This window comes from Typopeltis vanoorti, chromosome 1 (assembly GCF_054136105.1).
Source record: "Typopeltis vanoorti isolate ZY-2024b chromosome 1, IOZ_Tvanoo_1.0, whole genome shotgun sequence".
Lineage (NCBI taxonomy): Eukaryota > Metazoa > Arthropoda > Arachnida > Uropygi > Thelyphonidae > Typopeltis > Typopeltis vanoorti.
The window spans coordinates 180936280-180957018 of NC_143549.1; the positions used below are offsets into that span (position 1 = coordinate 180936280).

The 20739-nt window shown below is 35.7% G+C and overlaps 1 protein-coding gene across 1 annotated transcript in view; it reads right to left on the reverse strand.

Annotated features, from left to right (window-relative positions):
• Megf8 (multiple EGF like domains 8) overlaps positions 1–20739 on the reverse strand; it is a 752012-nt gene that overhangs the window by 650434 nt on the left and 80839 nt on the right. The gene's annotated exons all lie outside the window — the stretch shown is intronic.

Below are 20739 nucleotides of genomic sequence, written 5' to 3' on the forward strand. Positions count from 1 at the left end.
TCTCATTATTTGATAAGCATTCAGAAAAAAGGAAAATGAGTAGCAGTAAAGCATCTAATCTTATTTATGAAAAAATCCAAAACGATGCAAAAAATAAATAAATGAAAATAATAAAAAATGCAGAAAAACACTGCTTCCCACTCCCCAATCCTTTGCAGCTGCCCTTTACTGATAAAACTGTGTAACTGGTTTTAATCAAATTTGGAATAATAGCTGTTTCTTATGTTGCTGAAGTTCTGAGAAATTTCCCAACTATATAAAACTGAAGGAAAGGTTCACTCAAAATTAGGTTTAATGGAATGAATACAGCACAGAGGAATAAATAAAATACAAGTTTATTGAATCCTATATTTCGTCTCTGTCACAGAGACATTGTTATACAGGTAACTCTCGTATAATGCGGATGTTAGGTTCCATAAACGTGGCGAGTTATATAAATCGTGTTATGTGAGACTCAGATCACATAGAAAAAGTAGGGTTAGGTTCCGAAATCATTTTTTTTTAAAGATTATATAAACAATGACATATCCAACAAAAATATGTTTTCATTTAATTCAAGTAATTCATGTAAGTTAATAAAACACAAACTATGAAACAAATACATTGCATAAAATTATAAAAAAATATAAATTGTATGTAAACTTCATTGCACATAATACATAACTGTTTTAGGCAAAATAAAATAAAGTGTATATTTTAATCGTCGTCACTCTCTTCAAAACTAACATTTCATAGATGTTCTTCATTTACAGTTGGCCGGACATCGTCATCACTTGATATTTCTTGGACATCATTTGTATAATTCTCATTGCATATTTCAGCTGGTTTAGTTATCAAGAAGTCAGTAATAAGACCTTGCTTACCACTATGCTGCAATTTTTTATTAAGTTCATAATGCAGAGCTAAACAAATATCCAATTGTCTCGTGAATTCTCCAGAGCGCTCCACTGAGAGATCATTATCCATAAAATAACTTTCTTGCAAAGATCAACCTTCTGCTAATTTCTTTCAACTGAATTTTTTAACAGATTCATCACAATCAGAATCTTTGGCATAACTTTCCCTGCCATTTGGTTCAACAGCATCTATTAATTGTACCAGTTCCTCCTCGTTTAAATCTATTTCCCCATCAATTAATTTACTAATTTCGTTTTCAACCATATCGCAAAAGCGCTGCAAGTGGCCATTACTATAAAAATAATTTTTTTTTACATAAAAAAAAGCATTACACATTGTATGTAACTCACCAAAAAATAAAGTGCTCAGCTTTAGATTAACACACTTATGATTTTTAATGCGCTTTCCTAGCAAAAAAAGGAAAGACAATTTTTAACAATAAATATTTTATACGGCAAACAATTGACGTACATGTGCGCTAAAGGCTATTTATTATTATTATTAAAACAAGACCTCATGGAGTCAAAGACTCATCTAGGAGGTCCTTTTATCTTACACACACATCTCATCATACCGTGTCTTAAACACATTCAAACTACTTGCAGACACCACGCTCTCAGGCAGGGCATTCCAATCACTCACAACTCTGCACGAAAAAAACCTGCCTCTCACTCCCTTACTCACACCCTCCTTATACAGTTTCCAGGGATGACCTCTGGTTCTCCCCTGATCTCCCACTATTCTCTGTAGAACTTCTCCACCATTGATCCTATAACAACCCCTTACCAACTTGTAGGTCTCTATCATATCTCCCCTCTTCCTTCTCTCCACGAGACTCTGCAAATTACATCTTTTCAATCTTTCCTCATACTCAACATTCCAGAGGTCAGAAACTACCTTAGTCATTCGCCTTTGGACCCTTTCCAACATCTCTTCATCCTTCTGAAAACCCGGTGACCAAATCTGAGCACAATAGTCCAAGTGTGGCCTAATCAAAGCCTTATACATTGGAACAAGTATCTCCCTACTTCTACATGTCAGTGTCCTCCGCATCATTCCCAGAAGTCTTTGTGTTGTCTTCACAATTTTGGCGATGTGTCCCCTAAATTTTAGATCCTTATCCACTATCACCCCCAGATTTCTTATTTCCTCTACTTCCAACAATATATTCTCACCAAGCATAAATTCTGCATCCCATCTTTGTTTTCCAAATTTTAAAACCTTACATTTTGCAACATTGAACTCACATCCCCATTTGCTTGCCCAATCACTCAATTTATTCAAGTCTTCTTGCAAGGCCACAACATCTTCACTACTCTTTATGGTTCATCCCAACTTTGCATCATCTGCAAACAACTGAATATCTCCATCCAAATCTTCACCAATATCATTAATATATAAGTTAAATAGTAATGGCCCTAAAACAGACCCCTGAGGCACTCCACTAGTGACTTTCCTTTTCCTGGATATTGCACCCCCATACACAACTTGTTGATACCTATCAGATAGCCAGTCTCCAATCCAATGCACTAATCTAATATCCAACCCCATCTGCTCTAGTTTGACTGTCAACTTATCATGACCTATCAAAAGCTTTTGCGAAATCCAAGTATATTACTGTGTATCCTTCTCCTCTGTCCAAGGAAGCAGTCACTTTATTGTAATAAGTAAGTAGATTACTAAAACATGACCTCCCTTTAGCAAATCCATGCTGTCCATCAAAGATTATACCATTGTTGTCAACCCAACTCTGGATCCTAGTTCTCACAAGCTTCTCCAACAACTTAACCACAACACCTGACACACAGATAGGCCTATAGTTTGATGCTTGAGTTCGATCACCTCCTTTATGAAGTGGCACAATCTTGCCCTCCTTCCACTCTTTAGGAACTTGACCAAGTGCAAGACTCGTATTAACAAAATATGTCAAGGCAGGTGTCAACTCTCTAGCACACTCCTTCAGAATACGTGGTGATATATTATCAAGTCCCACAGCCTTATTTACATCTAGTTTACTCAACTCCCCAAACACCTCTTGCTCACTTACAGTCAGTCTCTCCTCCCCATCATCAACTGCTCTTAATCTCTCCATGAAGTCACATTCACAAGATTGAAAGATCTTTATGAATTGCTCATTAAGTATCTCTACAACACATTCTGCAACAGCTGTCTTTATACCATTTCCTCCAATCAATGTCATCCTTCCATAATCATTCTTTCTTTTGCTGGCTACATATCGAAAGAACTCCCTAGGATTCTTTTTGGCTTCATTAGCTAACTGCTGTTCATACCTCTCTTTAGCTACTCTCACCAACCAAGTCACCCTCCTTGCCTGGTCTTTGTAGACCTCATGAAATTGGTTACTTCCACTTCTCTTATGCTGTCTCCACAATGCCTTTTTTTTCTGTATTGCATGCTTAATCTCTTTATTCATCCATCTCACACCTACCTTATTTAACCTTCTCACCCGTGGTATACATTTAGACATTGCATCTACTAAATAGTTTTTGAAAATCCCCCAAGCTGCATTGATCTCTTTTCCAGCTAACTCCTCATTCCATGCTACATCTGCAAGCTGTCTCCTGAGCTCTTCATAATCACCCCCCTTGTAGTTCCACATATACCCTTTTTTCACAGGGGTCCTTGCACTGCTGGCAACCACCCAGGTAATCACCTCATGGTCACTTTCACCAATTGGTGGATGATTTGACACCTCATTTATAATTACATCCTCCGATGAGATGACCAAATCCAAGACCCTTAATCCTCGTGTGCCCTCTGTTACATACTGTCTGAGGTAGTTATCCCTCAAAAACTCAAGAAACTCATTTTCTTTACTTCCAGTCGCTATCTCTTCATTCCAGTCTATATTGCCATAATTAAAATTTCCCCTAATATAAATTCCCTACTTATAACTACATGCGCAATAGGGCAGATGCAAATTTAACTAAGATAAAATTTGATTTTTAAGTTGCATGTTGAAAAATATATGAAAAGATAAAGGATTACTACAATTTGTAGGCCATCTTATATCGAAACCGTGTTGTATTAGTGCAGCGTTGAACAAGTGTTACTACAATTTGTAGACAGCGTTATATCGAAACCGTGTTGTAGATATCCATAAAATACTTGTATGTACAATCTTAAAATTATAGAAGCACACACACACACACAAACAATCATCTTAAGATGATCATAGTTATCTTACATGTTATTTATGGAGGGCTAATGAGCAACATATGTGCGAAAAATGAAAAGACATGCATCTCAATTTGTCATATCCTGGTGGAGTGCTAACAGTTTACTCGAGAAAGAAATGTTTTTTTAATGCTTCGGCTGAGCCATATACACTCAGGCAGAAAACTGCATGAAACTTTTAGCTTTTTAAAAATATTTAATTCACACAAACACATCTGATTGTAAATTCTATTTTTATATAGATACCGCCACTTGGCTTAACTTAATTTTTTAAAATTTACTTTTTATAAATAATATGCTATTTACTAATTTATCTTCTTATTATTGTTTATTATTACCTTGGGTACTGCCATAATCTTTGGTTTGGTGCAATATGACTTTTGCTGTCCAAATAAACTCCTAATCAACCAGCCAAACATCTTAATGATCCAAACTAGATCCTATATGCTTCATGCAAAGATCCAAACCTGATCTCCTGTTTTTGAATGAACTCCAAATCTCTACCACAACCACTGCCCATCTGCACTGCACAAGCTATATCCTATGATTGCTTACTCGACAAGGGTGGTACTTTTTCTTTTGTATGAACTGACTTTCTTGCCAGAGAATGCTAATTCTTGAATATCCCCTGTTTGACCTTCTGTGGCCGAAGATTTTCCTGCCTTATTATGTCACATTCACCTGCTGTCCCTACTGCTTACCCTATTCTAAAAATCATTCCAAGATCTTTCAACTTCTTATCCATGAAGTTTGATTTCATATAATCCAAATTTTTTAATAGCAGTAATGATTTAAAACAGGAAAGCAGTAATAGCAGTTAACAGCAGAAAAGTTGTAACGACTTAAATCATTCATCTCCCAATTAGAATACTGACAATCCTAACCACTCACACAGGATTATTTCTTAATTCTCTTTCTAGATAAAGGTGGCTGCTCCTCTTGGAAATTCAGATCACAATCTCATCTTAGCATCATCATCACTTGTTGAACTTCCTTCAGCCATTCACAACCTTGTGTAGTCTGGCACAACAACACCACCAAGTAGAAAGATCTCCATAACTATTACTTCTCCTTTCCATGGTGAGATTAGTGTTTTCATTCCTCAGATCTAGATACTTGTTACAGAAATTATCCATGTTAGAATGGAGGTCTCGTTCCACACTCTATTCAAAATTTCCACCCTATATGCAAGCTATGGTTTTCCAGAAAGTGTGCCAGCACAGTCTAAGAAAAGAAAACAGGTTATTGTAAGTGGCTTGAGAGAAACTTCATTCATAGCCTACACTGAAGTCCTCAACATTTGCAAGTCAATCCTTAAAAGGGCTAAGTCTAATTTTCATAGGGCTAAATGTAAAAAACTTGTCATCTGTGTGTGTGTGTGTGTGTGTGTGTGCCAACAAAGGTCATGCCTTCTGGTCCCTTCCACCTCTTTCTCATCCAAATGTTAGTATCACCAAAATACATAAGAATCTTAAAAAACCTGGATACCAAAAACACTTCTTGCCGTGATGAAATCCCACCAGCTGTGCTCAAGACATCTGCTCCTGAATTAACAGTCATTTTTGTCATCTATATGCTATATTATACTCAGTTGTCATTCATTGTACAGTATGGAAGCAAACCCATATACAGCCTATTCGAAAAAAAGGCGATAAGTGTCTACCATCCATCTGTCAACATATTGCTCTCATCTCAGTGTAATAAAGTAATGGATAAGATCATCAATGATCACTAATATGGATTTTGCCCAAGAACTTACGAGTATCAGATCTCTTGGCCTACATCACCCACATCTAGATACATTCCACTTAAAAGTTTGGAGAAACCTGTGCTGCTGAACTTGACATTTCCAGGGCATTTAATAGGGTCTGACATCAATGGCTCCTCAGCATACTGCCATCTCATGGTCTGCTTCATCTCTTTGAAACTGGATTGCCAGTATTTAATCAGATTATTCACTACATGCAATGGTTGAAAATGTTCTCTATTCATATTTTCCTGTTAATGGAGATGTTTCTCAGGGCTCCTGTTATTTAACCCCCACCTTCCTTAAATAAATTACCTGTTCTTACTGACCTCAAACCCTACTCACAGTGTTGCTTGTAATGACACTCTTCGCTCATCCAACTTATATGATAAACCTTGCAGTGCTCAAACATCTCAAGCTTCAAGATCATTTACAATTGCCTTTTGCAAGGTACCCTAAACAATGAGCTCCACACCACCCTACAATGGGGCAACCATAACCTAGTAAACTTCAATGCTTGCAAAACACAATTATTATATTATTATTATATGGGTATCTCCATGGAGTCAGTAGACTCATCGTGGGAGATAAACTATCTACACAATATCTATCATACCTTTTCTTGAACTCATTGACAGACGAAGCACTCACAACTGAGTCAGGCATTCCATTCATTCATTCATTCACAACTCTCCAAGTAAAAAATCTAGTCCTCACATACATTCTTCTTCCACATTCTTACTTACTGTCAAGGGATGACCACTTGTTCTTCCATCACTATCCACACAAGAGTAAAATCAAAGCATGGAAATGGCTTATACTGTTTTCGAATACACACTGAAATTTAATGTTTTGTTGTTAATATGTATCATTAATAAAATGTGAGATCTCCGACCTGCTGGAACGGCATAAGTTATGCCCAGTACAGCTAGTTTTAAATAATTTATTTAAATTATTTCCACAATTTATGGAAACCAATGTATATTACAATTTTCTATGACCATACTTTAAATGTGGCATTTCAAAATATGGACTGCTATAGATTGAGAGTTGGGTAGTCATTGAGAATAGATGGTGTCATGTAAAAATGGTGATGGGAGTGTGCGAATTTGTCAGGAATGAGATTTGATCATCAATTTTTTACTAGTGTTTGAGCAAAGTAGTAGCTATTTCACAGGTAATTTACTTCCTTAAATTATGGATAATCTTGACATGGATGACTTAATCCAAAAATTGGATAAAAATCTTGCACGTAAGCTGCTTAAAAAAACTATTCAAGAAGTTTGAAATTGAGTGGCCAGGATACTTAAACCTTTACTCAGTGACAATAATGACACAGAAGGTGATGACATGAGAGCAGAGGAAGAAAAAATTGACTTGGTGGTTTCCCCACCCAAAGAATTCTAAGAAGTACATTGATATCCCTAATAATGACCCTTCTAAAACTATGTCAGAGAGAAGGTGCCTCCAGTTATCCTATGAGAAAAAAACAAAGAGACAACACTCATTGCCTAAAAACACAAACGAAAGCATAAAGATCCAGCCCACCATAGTGGGAGACTATCATCACTTAACATAGGTAATGGATGGCCAAAACAAGCAATATCACACATGCTCCCTCAGCCTGGAAAAAAACCTAAAAGTAGTTCTGAGAGGAGTTACAGAAGATGTTACTGCGGAGGAAAAAAATGACTGATCTATGCTGTCACAGTCTGACTCCAGTTAAAGTAAGCAGAATGTTTAGAGCTGACAAGAGACTGATGCAACTAGTTTTGGTGGAGATTCAAAACTCACACAAGAACATTTATGATTTAACTGTAATCTGTGGGCACAGGACCTGTACCTTTAAGGAAAAGAACATCAGCAGTGCTGATGAATGAAAGACCAATGTTTTCAGAACAAAAATTCAAAATTTTGAATTTCAACAGTACTCATTCAACTTCAAAAAATTAATTCAAAAATCTGAATTTTAACGGCACTCATTCAATTTTTGAATTTTTGAAATTCAAAATTGTTGAATTTTAAAAAATTCAACAATGCCTACTATCCAAAAAACCGACTGGCAATAAAAAATAATCAAGCTTCCTATCAATCTCATGCACAACTAAAGGAAGCAGAATTTCCTCAAATTCAAACAAAATTTAAAAAGCAAGGAGATATTCATCAAACCTGCAAAACGTATGCCAAAGTGGCTTGCCCCATGAAAGCAACATGCCAGGATCAAACACATCCTAACCTTACTGAAGTTATTACTGCTTCTCTCGCTACTGTGCTTCAAGATTTCAGTAAATTAAACCCATCATCTGAGAAGAAAGGTTTGATGCTAATGACACAGGCAGTACAGAAAAGGATGAAATGAATGACTCTCCATCTCCAAATAAACTCTGAGTGACAGCTAATTCAGTATTCATAGGAAAAGCTAACTTACTAGTGACTGAAATTAATTTAGGAGCATAAAGCACACTATTCGAAAAAAAACTAGCAAATTATCTTCAGCAATATCTAATCTTACTTCAAAAGAAATCTCTTCCTTCATTTGAGGTCAACCCATGCAGCGCTTTGCTTGGGTCTCAAACTGCTTCTTATCAAAATCTTCAAGTACTTCTGCTGAGCCGAAGTCTGTGCTTTTAGCTAACAACTGATTACCAGTGACCCCCAAGCTCGAATTACTAAGAGATTTCTGGAACTTCTTACTGTTTCTCCTGCGGAACATGTGAACCATCACTGTTGTTACACCTGATATCTTAGGAATATAGTATTCTCAGCTATCATGGTGTAACATGAAGAATAAATATCATAAATTAAAACCCCTGCATAAAAAAATGAATTATTTAATGGAAAATTTCTTGCATCCAGTAATATGTATAAAACATAAGGGTTGTTGTTAAAGTAGCTGATAAAGGAAGGAATGTATTAATATTGTAATATGACTTAAAATAAGGAATTCTAACTAAATAAGTAGCTAACAAAGGAAAGTATAGATTAATATTGTAATACGATTAAAAATGAGAGAGTTAAGTAAATAAGTAGAAAAGGGTGAGTCATAAAATACGTTATGTGAGAGATTAAGTTATTAAGTAGAATTCATAGAAAAAGTTTGAAAGGGGATTAAGTCAGGCTAGCACAAGAAAAGAAAAGCTATCGCTTAGGGCCAATCCCCGGATTGAAACATTGAGAACGGGCTTGCCGATCAAATGCCATTTGGCGAGAAAACGCCACCCTAATTGGTCGATGTGCCATTTAGGGTGGCGTTAAAGGTGCCATTAGGGAAGCAGCTATAAAAGGGTTGGTAACCCCCCAGAGAGGGACTTTTTTTGGATAGTCGCTTTTGGCCTTGGAGTTTGGTTTTGGTTCCGGTGGAGTTCACGGGGTTTTCCTGAGTGATGACAGGGGTGATATCTCCTCGTCACAACACGGAAACGAAAGTGAGCGGGATTTCGATTCCCTTTTTCCCGAGTAGGAAGCAAAGGAAAAATTGCCATAGAGTCCTAGAAAAGGAGGGATCTTCTTCGTTTCGACGCTAGTGATAACTACACAAAGCAGAAAGCTGTAAAGAGATCGATGTCCTCGTTGCTGATAGTAGAGCAAATATATGTGTGTTAAAGTATTCCAGAGTTACGAGAAGTTATACCAGAGGTTCGTTTGGAAAAGAATAAAGGCCCATACGAAAAGCTCAAGAAAGGTACTGTAAATCATAACCTATGTTAGCTAGAAATTTGTCTGTGAAAAGTATCGTGATTCCAATACAGAGCTGTTAAAGTTATACTAGGACTTTAGTATATGATAGAATGTGTTATGTGTAGATTGACTAGTGTTAAAGATTTATGAATGGTTAAGAGTCCTAAGGTATTTTTGCATGTCTATTATATTGCACAAGATATTTAAATGACATAATTGTGTGTTAGTGCAATTAACGGTATAACGGAATAGTGTGAATTAAGTAATTACGTATCCTAAGAATTGAATGCCTAATGTAATGTATAAAATAATTGAAATGTCACAAGTATATGTTAGCAGTGAATGATTTGTTAATCTACTTCAGTATGAATAATCAGATAGTGTGAATTGATCTAATTTGTTCATATCAGGTGAATTTATGAATTAATGTGTATGGCGGCATAATCACAAATAGCCATATTGCTTGTAATGATTTAATGTTAGTCTATAAGTATTTTAGTTTAGTATTTGAATTGTACCATGTTTAGAAACTTAATAAACCTTTTGTTCAATGATAAAAGAGTTGTCTGATGTTGCTAATCCAATGCACCGCTTAAAATCATCGTACCTAATCACACGGGAAATTTAATGTTGAGGAAAGAGATTAAGAGTCACGACTGCAATAATATTTAAATACTAAGAGATATATTCGAGATTGACTTTCTCCATATTTATGACAACATAAATGGTGCAGTTGATAACCACTTGAAAATATTGTACTTAGTCACGCGGAAAATTCAAGTTGAGAATCGAGTTAAGTGTCACGACTGCAATAGTTACACTTTCAGATATATTTGAGTTCTTTCTCCTTTTTTATGTATGTAACATCCTAAACTAAATATATCCCAAAAGGCGCAGTATAAATACAAATATTAGGGGTACTACGGGGAGCAATAACTTAGATATTGGTATACGTTTTGGTAAAATCTCGGGCATAGAAGTTTGAAGAATATAGATAAAAGGAATTTGTAAGATTAGAGTAGAAAATCGTAAATTGGGACACAACACTGTACTGCTGTTGACCATCACTAGTCGACAAAACCTGAGTATTTGGGTTCCATCTGGTCTTATTCTGATGCATAATACCAACACTCAAATGTTCAGTTATATTCACCAGACCTTCCATTCTGAGCATCTCGACAGTTTCCAGAAGCAAAGAAAGAAGTCAACTAGGCTTTGCTGCTAGCACATTCACTGCCACTGCAATTTCAAAAAGTATACTCACCAAAAACCAATAGACAGTTTACACAAACCTAAATACAATGCTTGACCTAAACATCATAATATCATCATCAGCAGCCATTGTCAATCCACTGCTGGATGAAGACTTTTCCAAGAATACTCCAAAACTGTCTATCCATGGCTCTCCTTTCTCATGTCACTCTTGCAAATCTGATGATATCATCAATCCACCATGATTTAGGTCAGCATCGTGGTTGTTTTTCCTCTCATGGAATCCAATCCAGTACTTTTTTTGTCCATCTCTGAAATTGTCTTCAAGCAATATGCCTAGCTCATTGCCACTCCAGATGTATTACTCTTCCTATGATGTCAGGACTTTGGTTTGATTTCTTATCCATGTATTTCTATCGTGATCCAGTCTGGTGATACCAAGCATACCTCTTTCCATACTAAACTGTGTTGTTCTTAATTTTTGAATTTCCTTTGTATTTAGTGTCCATGTTTCACAGCCATATGTCAATATAGGAAGAATACACTGATTAAAAAGTTTTCACTTCAGGCATAATGGCAGTTGGCTTTTGAATATTGAATATAATTTTCCAAATGCTTTCCATCCAAGCATTATGCGCTTTAATTTCATTCACAATATTGTGTTTCGTTGATATCTGTTGTCTTAAGTATATGTAATAATCCATTTGTTTAATTTCATCAGTATTGATTTTTATTATTTCTGGTTAGACATAGCTATTGAACATAACTTGGGTCTTCTTTAGTTTTATCTTTAGATCAGCTGTTTTGCTAGCAAATAAATATTATATATATATATATATATATATATATATATATATATATATATATATTCATCCAAGCTTGATTTGCTTTCTCAGTGTTAAGAAAAGGCTGGTTATAATCCACTAATTCCAGCCCTACCCAAGGGCCTATGAGTTGTGGAAATAACTTCTGAATATGAATGCTGTGCAAACAAAGGCCTTTTACAACTGCCCAGTTTTTAATCAGTCTAACTAGTGTGCTTCTAGAAGTATTTTCAATGTTTTGGGGATGGCACCTAAAGCACCTATTATTATTATAACAACTTTAGTTTTCTTTTGCCAAATTTGTTCAACTTCAACTTGCAATTCGCAATACTTTGTAATTTTTTCAGTTTCTTTTTTGTCAATTCGGCTATCTCCTGCTACTGATATTTCAATAAACTGAACACCCTTGTTTTCAGTTTTTTCAACCACTGTTATATCGGGTGTATTACATTCCAAGCTTTTGTCAGTCTGGATTTTTGAAATTCCAGAGTATTTTAGCTTTTTTCATTCTCAATCCCTTTTTGGTCAACTTTATGCTTTCAGTAGTCTTTAGATAATTTAAACCCATACTTTTCTAGAAAAATGCCAGTGAATTATCTCAACTACATTATCGTGTGCCTTTACGGTACTCAATTCGTGCAATTTTGCTGCACTCACTAAGAATGTGGTCTACAGTTTCTTCCTTCTCTTTGCATAATCTTCATTTACCTTGAATTTTTTGTATTTTTGCCTTCATAACACTGGTTTCAATGGCCTGTTCTTGTGCAGCAAAAATTACCGACTCTGTTTCTTTCTTTAATGCTCCATTTCTACACACACACACACACACACACACACACATATAATACTCCCCAACAAGAACGTTTTACTAAAAACAAAGTTTACAGCACTAAATCAACTGCTAACATTTTCGTTTGCGAAAATTATATTAAATTTTTCATTGCATATCGGATGTAAATAAATGCTTAATTTACGTCATTTGCACAGATATATGACCGCTTAAAAACATTATTAAACATTACATGTATCCACATCACCTTTGTATAGTGATTCACTATACAAAGGTGATGTGGAACCTACGAGGATGGTCAGAAACGTTCTTAGCCTCAACCATAGATGGCAATACTATCGGCAAGATTTTTTTTTTTTATCTAAGTTGGTACATCTGTCATAAGCATTCATGTGAAATTACAAGTCATTCTATCAAGTAATTTGTTTTATACAGCTGTCTGAAGCAAAAGTGTTGTCTGTATCCCTTGAAATGAATAAAATTGAGTACTGTGCCATTATAAAATTCTTTGTAAAAGAAGGTTTAACGCCAAAAGAAATTCATTCGAAGTTCATAAAAGTTTATGGGCACTCTTCTCCTTCATTTTCGACAATTAAGAAATGGGCTGCCTAGTTTAAACATGGCCGTACCAGCCTTGAAGATGATCCAGGTGAAGGATGTCCAAAGTGTAACACCAGAAATCATTGAACGAGCACCACGATTGGATGAGCAGTGAGTCAAAGTGCGTGAAATTCCTAAGACTATAGGCATTTCAAAAGAACGTGTAGGATATATTCCTACATATCCTATAAGATATATAGGAATATGTATGCATGAAGAATTGCAAATGAAAAAGCTTTGCGCAAGATGGGTGACATGATTGCTCACAGCAGATCAAAAATGCACTCGCATGAAAATTTCTGAACAGTGCTTGGAGCATTTTAACAAGAAATAAAACTGATTTTGTGCATTGATTTATTACTATGGATGAGACCTGGATTCACCATTACACACACCAGAATCCAAACAGCAGTCAAAACAGTGTACAGAAGCTGGTTGTTCACCACCAAAGAAGACAAAGTCGGTTCCATCAGCAGGAAAGGTCATGACATCGGTGTTTTGGGATGCTAAAGGCATTTTGTTTATTAGTTATCTTGAAAAGGGTAAAACAATAACCGGGGAATATTATTCCGATCTTTTAACCAGACTAGACAAAAAACTTGTGAGAAAAGACCCAGTTTGCAGAAGAAAAAAATCAAGTGTTTTGGCTATGGAAAAATTAGAGATCTGCACTATGAATTGTTGGAACATCTACCCTATTCCCCAGATTTGGCTCCCTCTGACTTCTATCTCTTCCTAAAACTAAAACTAGCAGATATGCTAACCACTAAAATCTGCTAAAACTAGCGATATGCTAACCACTCGGCCAGCCAGGCTGGCCGAGTGGTTAGCATATCCGCTCTCCAGCCAAAAGGCTGTGGGTGCGAATGCTGCCATGGGCATGGATGTTTGTGATTGTCTGTGGAAATACTAGTGGTGGTGGTCAGCAGTAGATAGCGTTGGTGTAGTTGCGGTCAGTTGGTGGATTGAGTGGTGGAGACAGAGTTGTAGAGCAGGTGCCCTCCCTCAATGAGTCTTTGGACTCCCTGGAGATGTCATATATTAATAATAATAATAAAACTCTCCCTCACTGATCAGCATTTTTCTTCGAATCAAGAGGTGACTACAACTGTAGAGAGGCATTTTGCAGATCTTACTGAGAACCACTACAGGGACGGGATAATGGTGCTGGAGCATTGTAGGAATAAATGTATTAGTCTTAAGGGAGATTATGTTGAAAAATAAAAAAAATTTTAAATTATAAATTCGTTTTTTCATTTTAGGACGAGAACTTTTCAGACAACCCTCGTATCACATCATATGAGGGAGAGATGCACATAAGAAGGTTCTAGAGCTGTTGCACAACCTGGACCAGGATATGACTGTACTAGCATTGTAATTAAAAAAGCTAGACATTATAACGAACTCAGGAGAGACATTATAATGAACTCAGGAGAACTATGTACGATCATATGGCATCAGTCACTGAATGAGAAAGGGCTTATAGTTAAAAGCATGGCTCTTTCCAAAATTGGCAGTGAAATCTTGTTGTTTTTTGATTCGTAAAAACAGACATGTAAATAAGGAAGCAATTAAAGCAAATAAAGAAAAAACGTGTAATTTCCGTACTTCAAAAAACCGCACTCATTTGACTAGCCATGAAATTCTATGATAGGGGCACGAAGTTATAAATATTCTGTTCGGCTTCATGGAAAACCTGGAGAATGCAGTTAGTTTCGTATTTCTGAACGCATATTTTCTAATTACATATTACTTCCAAATTTCTACCCATACCCCTTTCCCCCAAGAAAAAAGAATACGAAACTAACTGCATGCTTTCTAGTTGTTTTTACCGCTAAATGACTTGCAAAAAACACGGAAATAACTGTACACTTTCTACTTGTATTTACCTCTAAATGCCTATTCCTTATTCCCTTGAAAAAAATACAGAAGTAACTGCACGTTTTTTGTTTTTCTTTAATTGCATTCACCTCTTCAACATTTTCCATTAAGCCAATTTCAACCTCCGCTTTGTGCGATTCCTAGAGCAATGGTTGTAACTATTTACTCAGGAAAGACATCAGCAGTGCATGGGAATCTTTGACAAAATAGTTATTTTCTTATCCATCTGTGTTCATATCAAACTGTGAAATCTATTACAAAAATTTCTATATACCAGCTCTCACCACCTTCTCTAAAATCTTTATCACCAGTCCAGAAATATGCTGGGGGGGGGCTACAGGTATAAAGTGGTGATCTCCAGGGATCACTCCTTAAACCACTATTTAAGGAGTAATCACTGGTTTAATCTGTATATTAATGATATTGGGAAGAAAGTGACAGTCCTGGCTGTAACAAATGTAAAGTACAATTGGGATCATTTTGTCAAAGCCCTTAATTTAAGATAATTAAAAATATATGCTATTAAACAATATTAAAATATTACCGGCCTGGTTGGCCAAGTGGTTAGCGTATCCGTTCTCCAGCCAAAAGGCTGCAGGCATGCCTTTTGGCTGGAGAATCCTGTCATGGGCATGGATGTTTGTGATTGTCTGGGAAAATACTAGTGGTGGTGGTCGGCAATAGATGGCATTGGTGTAGATGATGGAGGAAGTTGTGGTTGTTGGAGACTAGGTGCCCTCCCTCGAGTCTTTGGACTCCCTAGAGGTGTTACGCAATAACAATGAAATCATTTATTTGATTATACTCTTACAAAAAAAAAAAAAAAAAAGAAAGGAAAAGAAAATGCAAAATATAAATCGTACAAAGAAAATTCATATATTGTTATACAATGCAGTTTGCAATTGCATTATTGTAATGTGACACTATTTGTTATGAGGAATATATCTGGTTTTGACCTATGTACTGTAGACATAACTTTATTTTGGAAGATTTTTCCATTAAAATGGTTAGGGTGACACGAACGACTCCACAAATTTGAGTAAGTGATCATAAACATAAACTTCATCACGGAAGAATTATCATCTTGAAAGGCTTTACAGTAAAATTATAGCAAAAATTATAGGATCCTGATTTCCAATTGCTTTACCAATAAAAAAGAATCTGCACGGGGGGGGATTGCACAAGGGTTGTATGAAAAGTTTGGTTAAAAAATAAGTTAAACATATTTTTTGGAAAAAATCTGCTTTATTTATCAACATAGTTTCCATCAAGGTCTACACGTTTGATCCAGTGAGTTTCCAATTTTTTCATCCTATCTAAAAAGTAGGATTTGTCAAATTGTGCAAAACAGTCATTGACAGCCTTGATGAACTCCTCATTCGAAGAAAATTTTTTCCCCACCGAGCCAAATTTTTAACTTTCGGAACAAGAATGCCATGGGGCCAAGTCTGCTGAATATGGTGCATGTGGAACCAATTCGAACCTCAATTCGTGCAATTCTGCCATTGTGACAGCAAATAGTAGTGATCTCAGTCGGGTGTCCGGTGCGCACTTCATCTTCGATTGACTTATAACCACGTTTCAACTCGTTTATCCAAAAATAAATAGTCTTTAATGTTGGTGCAGAGTCCCCATGAACTGCATCTAACTTGGCTTTGATTTGCGCAATCATCCACTTCTTCAAATAAAAGTGTTTTATCACTGCACAAAACTCGTTTTTCTCCATTTTTATGAAAATGCGAACACTGTCATTTTAATTTTTGCCAAGCGAGAATTACATTGTGCGTGGCTAAAATTTTGCCAGGGGTCATGAAACAGATGATATGTGTTGACACTGGTATGAATGAACGAATTGTGTCGCCATCTATTGGAAATTTACCAAACTTTTCAAACAACCCTCATATATACAGTATACACACACGGCTATCTGTGTGCGCGTGCGCATTAGCGAGCAAATTAATCTGAACACACACCTCAAAGAAAAAATTTACACAAGAAAATAAGTACTGGAATTATATCCCAACTTTACCTAATAATTTAGATCTGCTCCTTTGTTCCTAATAAGTCTATTAATTCGCTTAAGCATGGATTCTACCAACGTAGAACACATTTTTCTTATTTCTAAATCTCGATGCCATACTTTTATAATGGATTGTATTAAGTTATCCTTTGTATCACAATGTAATTTTCCATGTCTCTTTTTCACTATGTCCTACAAATTTTCTATTGGGTAAATATGAGGAGAGTTACCTGGCCACTGAAGCAACTGGATGTTGTGAGCTTTGATGAACTTCCATGCCACCACACTTCACTTTTTTGAAGTGGGGGGGCATGGAGCAAGATCCTGTTGATAGATGAGTTCGTTGTTTTACTGGATATGTGGGGCCTCTCCTTTCTCCAATATTTTTACATATTGGTTGATTTACATCATACTGTCAACATGCACAAGTGATTCTGGACCGTCGTATGTAAAACACCCCCCAGAACATTTTTTTATCTGGGTGTTTATGTGCTTGTTGAAGGTGGATGGGAGAAGTCATCGCACGAGTTTGCCAATCTGCTGATTCACGAACATGAAAAAACTGTCCTTGGACAAAGAAATGGTTCTTCTTCCACTTCTCAACAGTTCAATCTTTGTACACTTCTACCCACTGGAGGAGCCTCGTTTTCTGCATAGCCTTCATCAACAGTTGCTTCTTTTTTGGTCTGTGAGTAGCCCTCCTTGCTTCCAACAATCTTCGACAAACTGTCATATCAGTTAATCACACTAGCTGTCAAGTGTCATTTAAGTCTACAGCAGATAATCTTGGATTCATTTTGCTTTTCTTAACTAGTAAATGATATTGAGTAAGTGTAGTTTTCTTTTTTCACCCACATTTTCCTTTTCTGTAAGGAGAAAAGGTATTATTATTATTACATAACACCTTCAGGGAGTCCAAGGACTCATCAAGAGAGGGCATCTGCTCTACAGCTCTCCGTCTCCACCAACTGCAACTACCTTCATCATCCACACCAAAACCCATCCACTGCCGACCACCACCACTATTAATTTTCACAGACAATCACGAATATCCATCCCCACGACGCGATTCGAACTCGCAGTCTTTTGGCTGGAGAGTGGATACACTAACCACTCGGCCAATCAGGCCAGAAAATCTGTCAGTATTCGTCCCTAAACCTTTTAAACATCACATTAACAATACCCACACCACACTCATTGGCAATTTGCCTTCAAGTCATGGATCTGTGCTGAGAAAGAGTATATATATTTGAACGCTTTGTTGGAAATGTATCCCTTTAATAGTTACATAAAATTAATAAAACACTATGAATATCAACTTGTTTACACTATTAATAAACATCGTGGAGACAGTTAAAACATGCAGTACTCAACCAAAATAGTGAACTAAAACTAAAATCGATTGAAAACAGTAAACCAAAATCAAAACCAAAATTATCATGAACTGAAACAAAAATCAAACCAAAAACTTGACATGAGTGGATTAATTTGTTCACTATTTTGTGTGTGTGTGTTCTTCTTTGAGTGCCATCTCCTATTGGAGATCAGTGGCCACCACATTCTGCCAGCCAATATCTTTTTCGTCTTCCTTGTCCTCTTCTTCCATTTATCTTCCCTTTTATAATCAATTGAAGTATCTTATATATTTCATTACGAAGAAAGTGACCAAGATATGCAGTTTTTCTTTTTTTTTTTTTATGGTATCTAAAAGTTCACGTGATTTCGCCATTTGTTCCAGTACTTCTTGATTGGACGGTTTTGCTGTCCATGGGATTTTTAACATTCGTCTGTCTGTATAACTACATCTCAAAGGCTTCCATTTTTTTTTTTTTTTTAAATCGATGTTGTCTTCAAGTCCAAGTTTCAGCACCCTACAGTAGTACAGACCATACATAACATTTAACCAATGAGTACTCTAAGCTCTAAACTTAAATTGTGGTTAACACAGTGCTGAATTCATCAGCAGAAAATTTTTTCTCGCCATTTCAATTCTAGGTTTTGTTTTGTTTCCATTTCTGGGTTGCATTCTTCATTTAATCAGTATCTGAGATATTTAAATTTTGTCACTCTGTTCGTTTCCAGTTTAAAGAAAGTGCTGAATTAAGAATTGATTTCTTGCTTATGACCATGAATTTAGTTTTGGTGATATTTATTCTTAATCCCATTTTTTTAATCTCTTCGTTCACTAGTTCCAGAAGGTTTTAAAGATCCTGAATATTGTCAGCCAGGAGAGCTGTGTGATCAGCATACCGGATGTTATTGAAGATTTCACCATTTACATTAATCCCATCCTCTCTTCCTTTTAAGATTTTTTGAAATATGACTTCTGAGTATATGTTAAAAAGGTAAGATGACAGCACAAATCCTTGCCTTACTACTCTTTTGATGTTAATGGAATCTGTAATAAAATCATCAACTTGAACAGATGCCTCTTATTTCCGATATAAGTTTTCAATTATCTTGATGTCTTTACCATCTAATACAATTGTTTTTAATAATTTAATCATTTTAAGGTATTCGACTTTGTCAAATGCTTTCTCAAAGTCGATGAAACAAATGATATGAGGTATTCATTTGCTTCGTATATATGTTTATAGATTGATTTACTCAGTTTGAGTACATGTTTTTTAGTATTAAATGACTAGAAAACCGAGATTAAATAAAATCTGATTTTATTCAAAAAACTAGTTTCGTCTTTTACAGACTTCAGCTGCAAAAACAAAAACTGTAAAGGAACTAGACTCTGAAGTACAAAAAAGGCATTAGCAAAAGACTATTAATGTTCAAGCCATGATGAGTTTAAAAAATTACTCTCTCTAACTGTATTATTAGGCACATGCGTGCATTTAAGATCTCGAGCACGCCAATATTGTACTATTCAGAGCCAGTTCCTTTACGGTTATCTTGCTGGTTATGTGTTTTTTTGCACCTGAAGTCTGTGAAAGACGAAACTAGTCATTCGAATAAAATCTGCTTTTATTTAATCTCGGTGTTCTAGTCATTTAATACTAAAAAACAAACCGAGTAAATCATTCTATAAACATTTCTAGTCCTTATGATGAGGGGGAATTTACCTTAACATCAGAAATTTCCAGAAGATGCTGAAGAAAATTGTACTGCATATCAAGAGACTAGTCTTCTTAAAACGCTGCAAATTCCATATGGTTTCCCTCATTTTCTCTCTCTCAATTGAGTGAATTGAATAAAGAACATCAAAACGGAATTACCACAGAGTGAAATTAGAAATCCTTGCTGAGAGAATTTTTGAAACTATGCATACCTTGGCCTTTCTATTTGCTAAAAAAACTGCACTTTTTAACAACATTGAACATTCAAGAAAGGAGATACAATGCATAATTAAGAATCTTCCTAATAATAAATCTCCTGGGTGTGATAATATCCCAGTGGGATCCATTCAGGACATCTATAAAACAATAGAATTACCTGAAGTTTTTACAACATCTATCTGCATACCAATTCCAAAGAAAAATAATGCACAAAATTGAGGATTACAAAACTCTGAGCCTAATATCCCATGAATCTAAATTATTTTAACCATTGTTAACAAAGAAATGTTAACAAAAAAAAGATTTGATAATGTTGGAGTCTTGACAAGTAACAGACTGATTTGGAGAAAAATTGTAGATAGGAAGTTAGTAATGATGTAAATTTTTCATGTAGTACTATCATATCCTGTACACCCCTTGAGGGTACATGTCAGGAATTTGATAATGAACAAAGAAATTGAAAGAGCCTTAATCAGTGAACTGAGTGAACAACAGAAACTTCAGAAGAAGAATGGGAACCATTAATGCTATCCTGGATCTAAAAATACTACCATATTTTTCGATAGATAACATGCATGTTATCTATACAAAAAAGTCTAAATTCA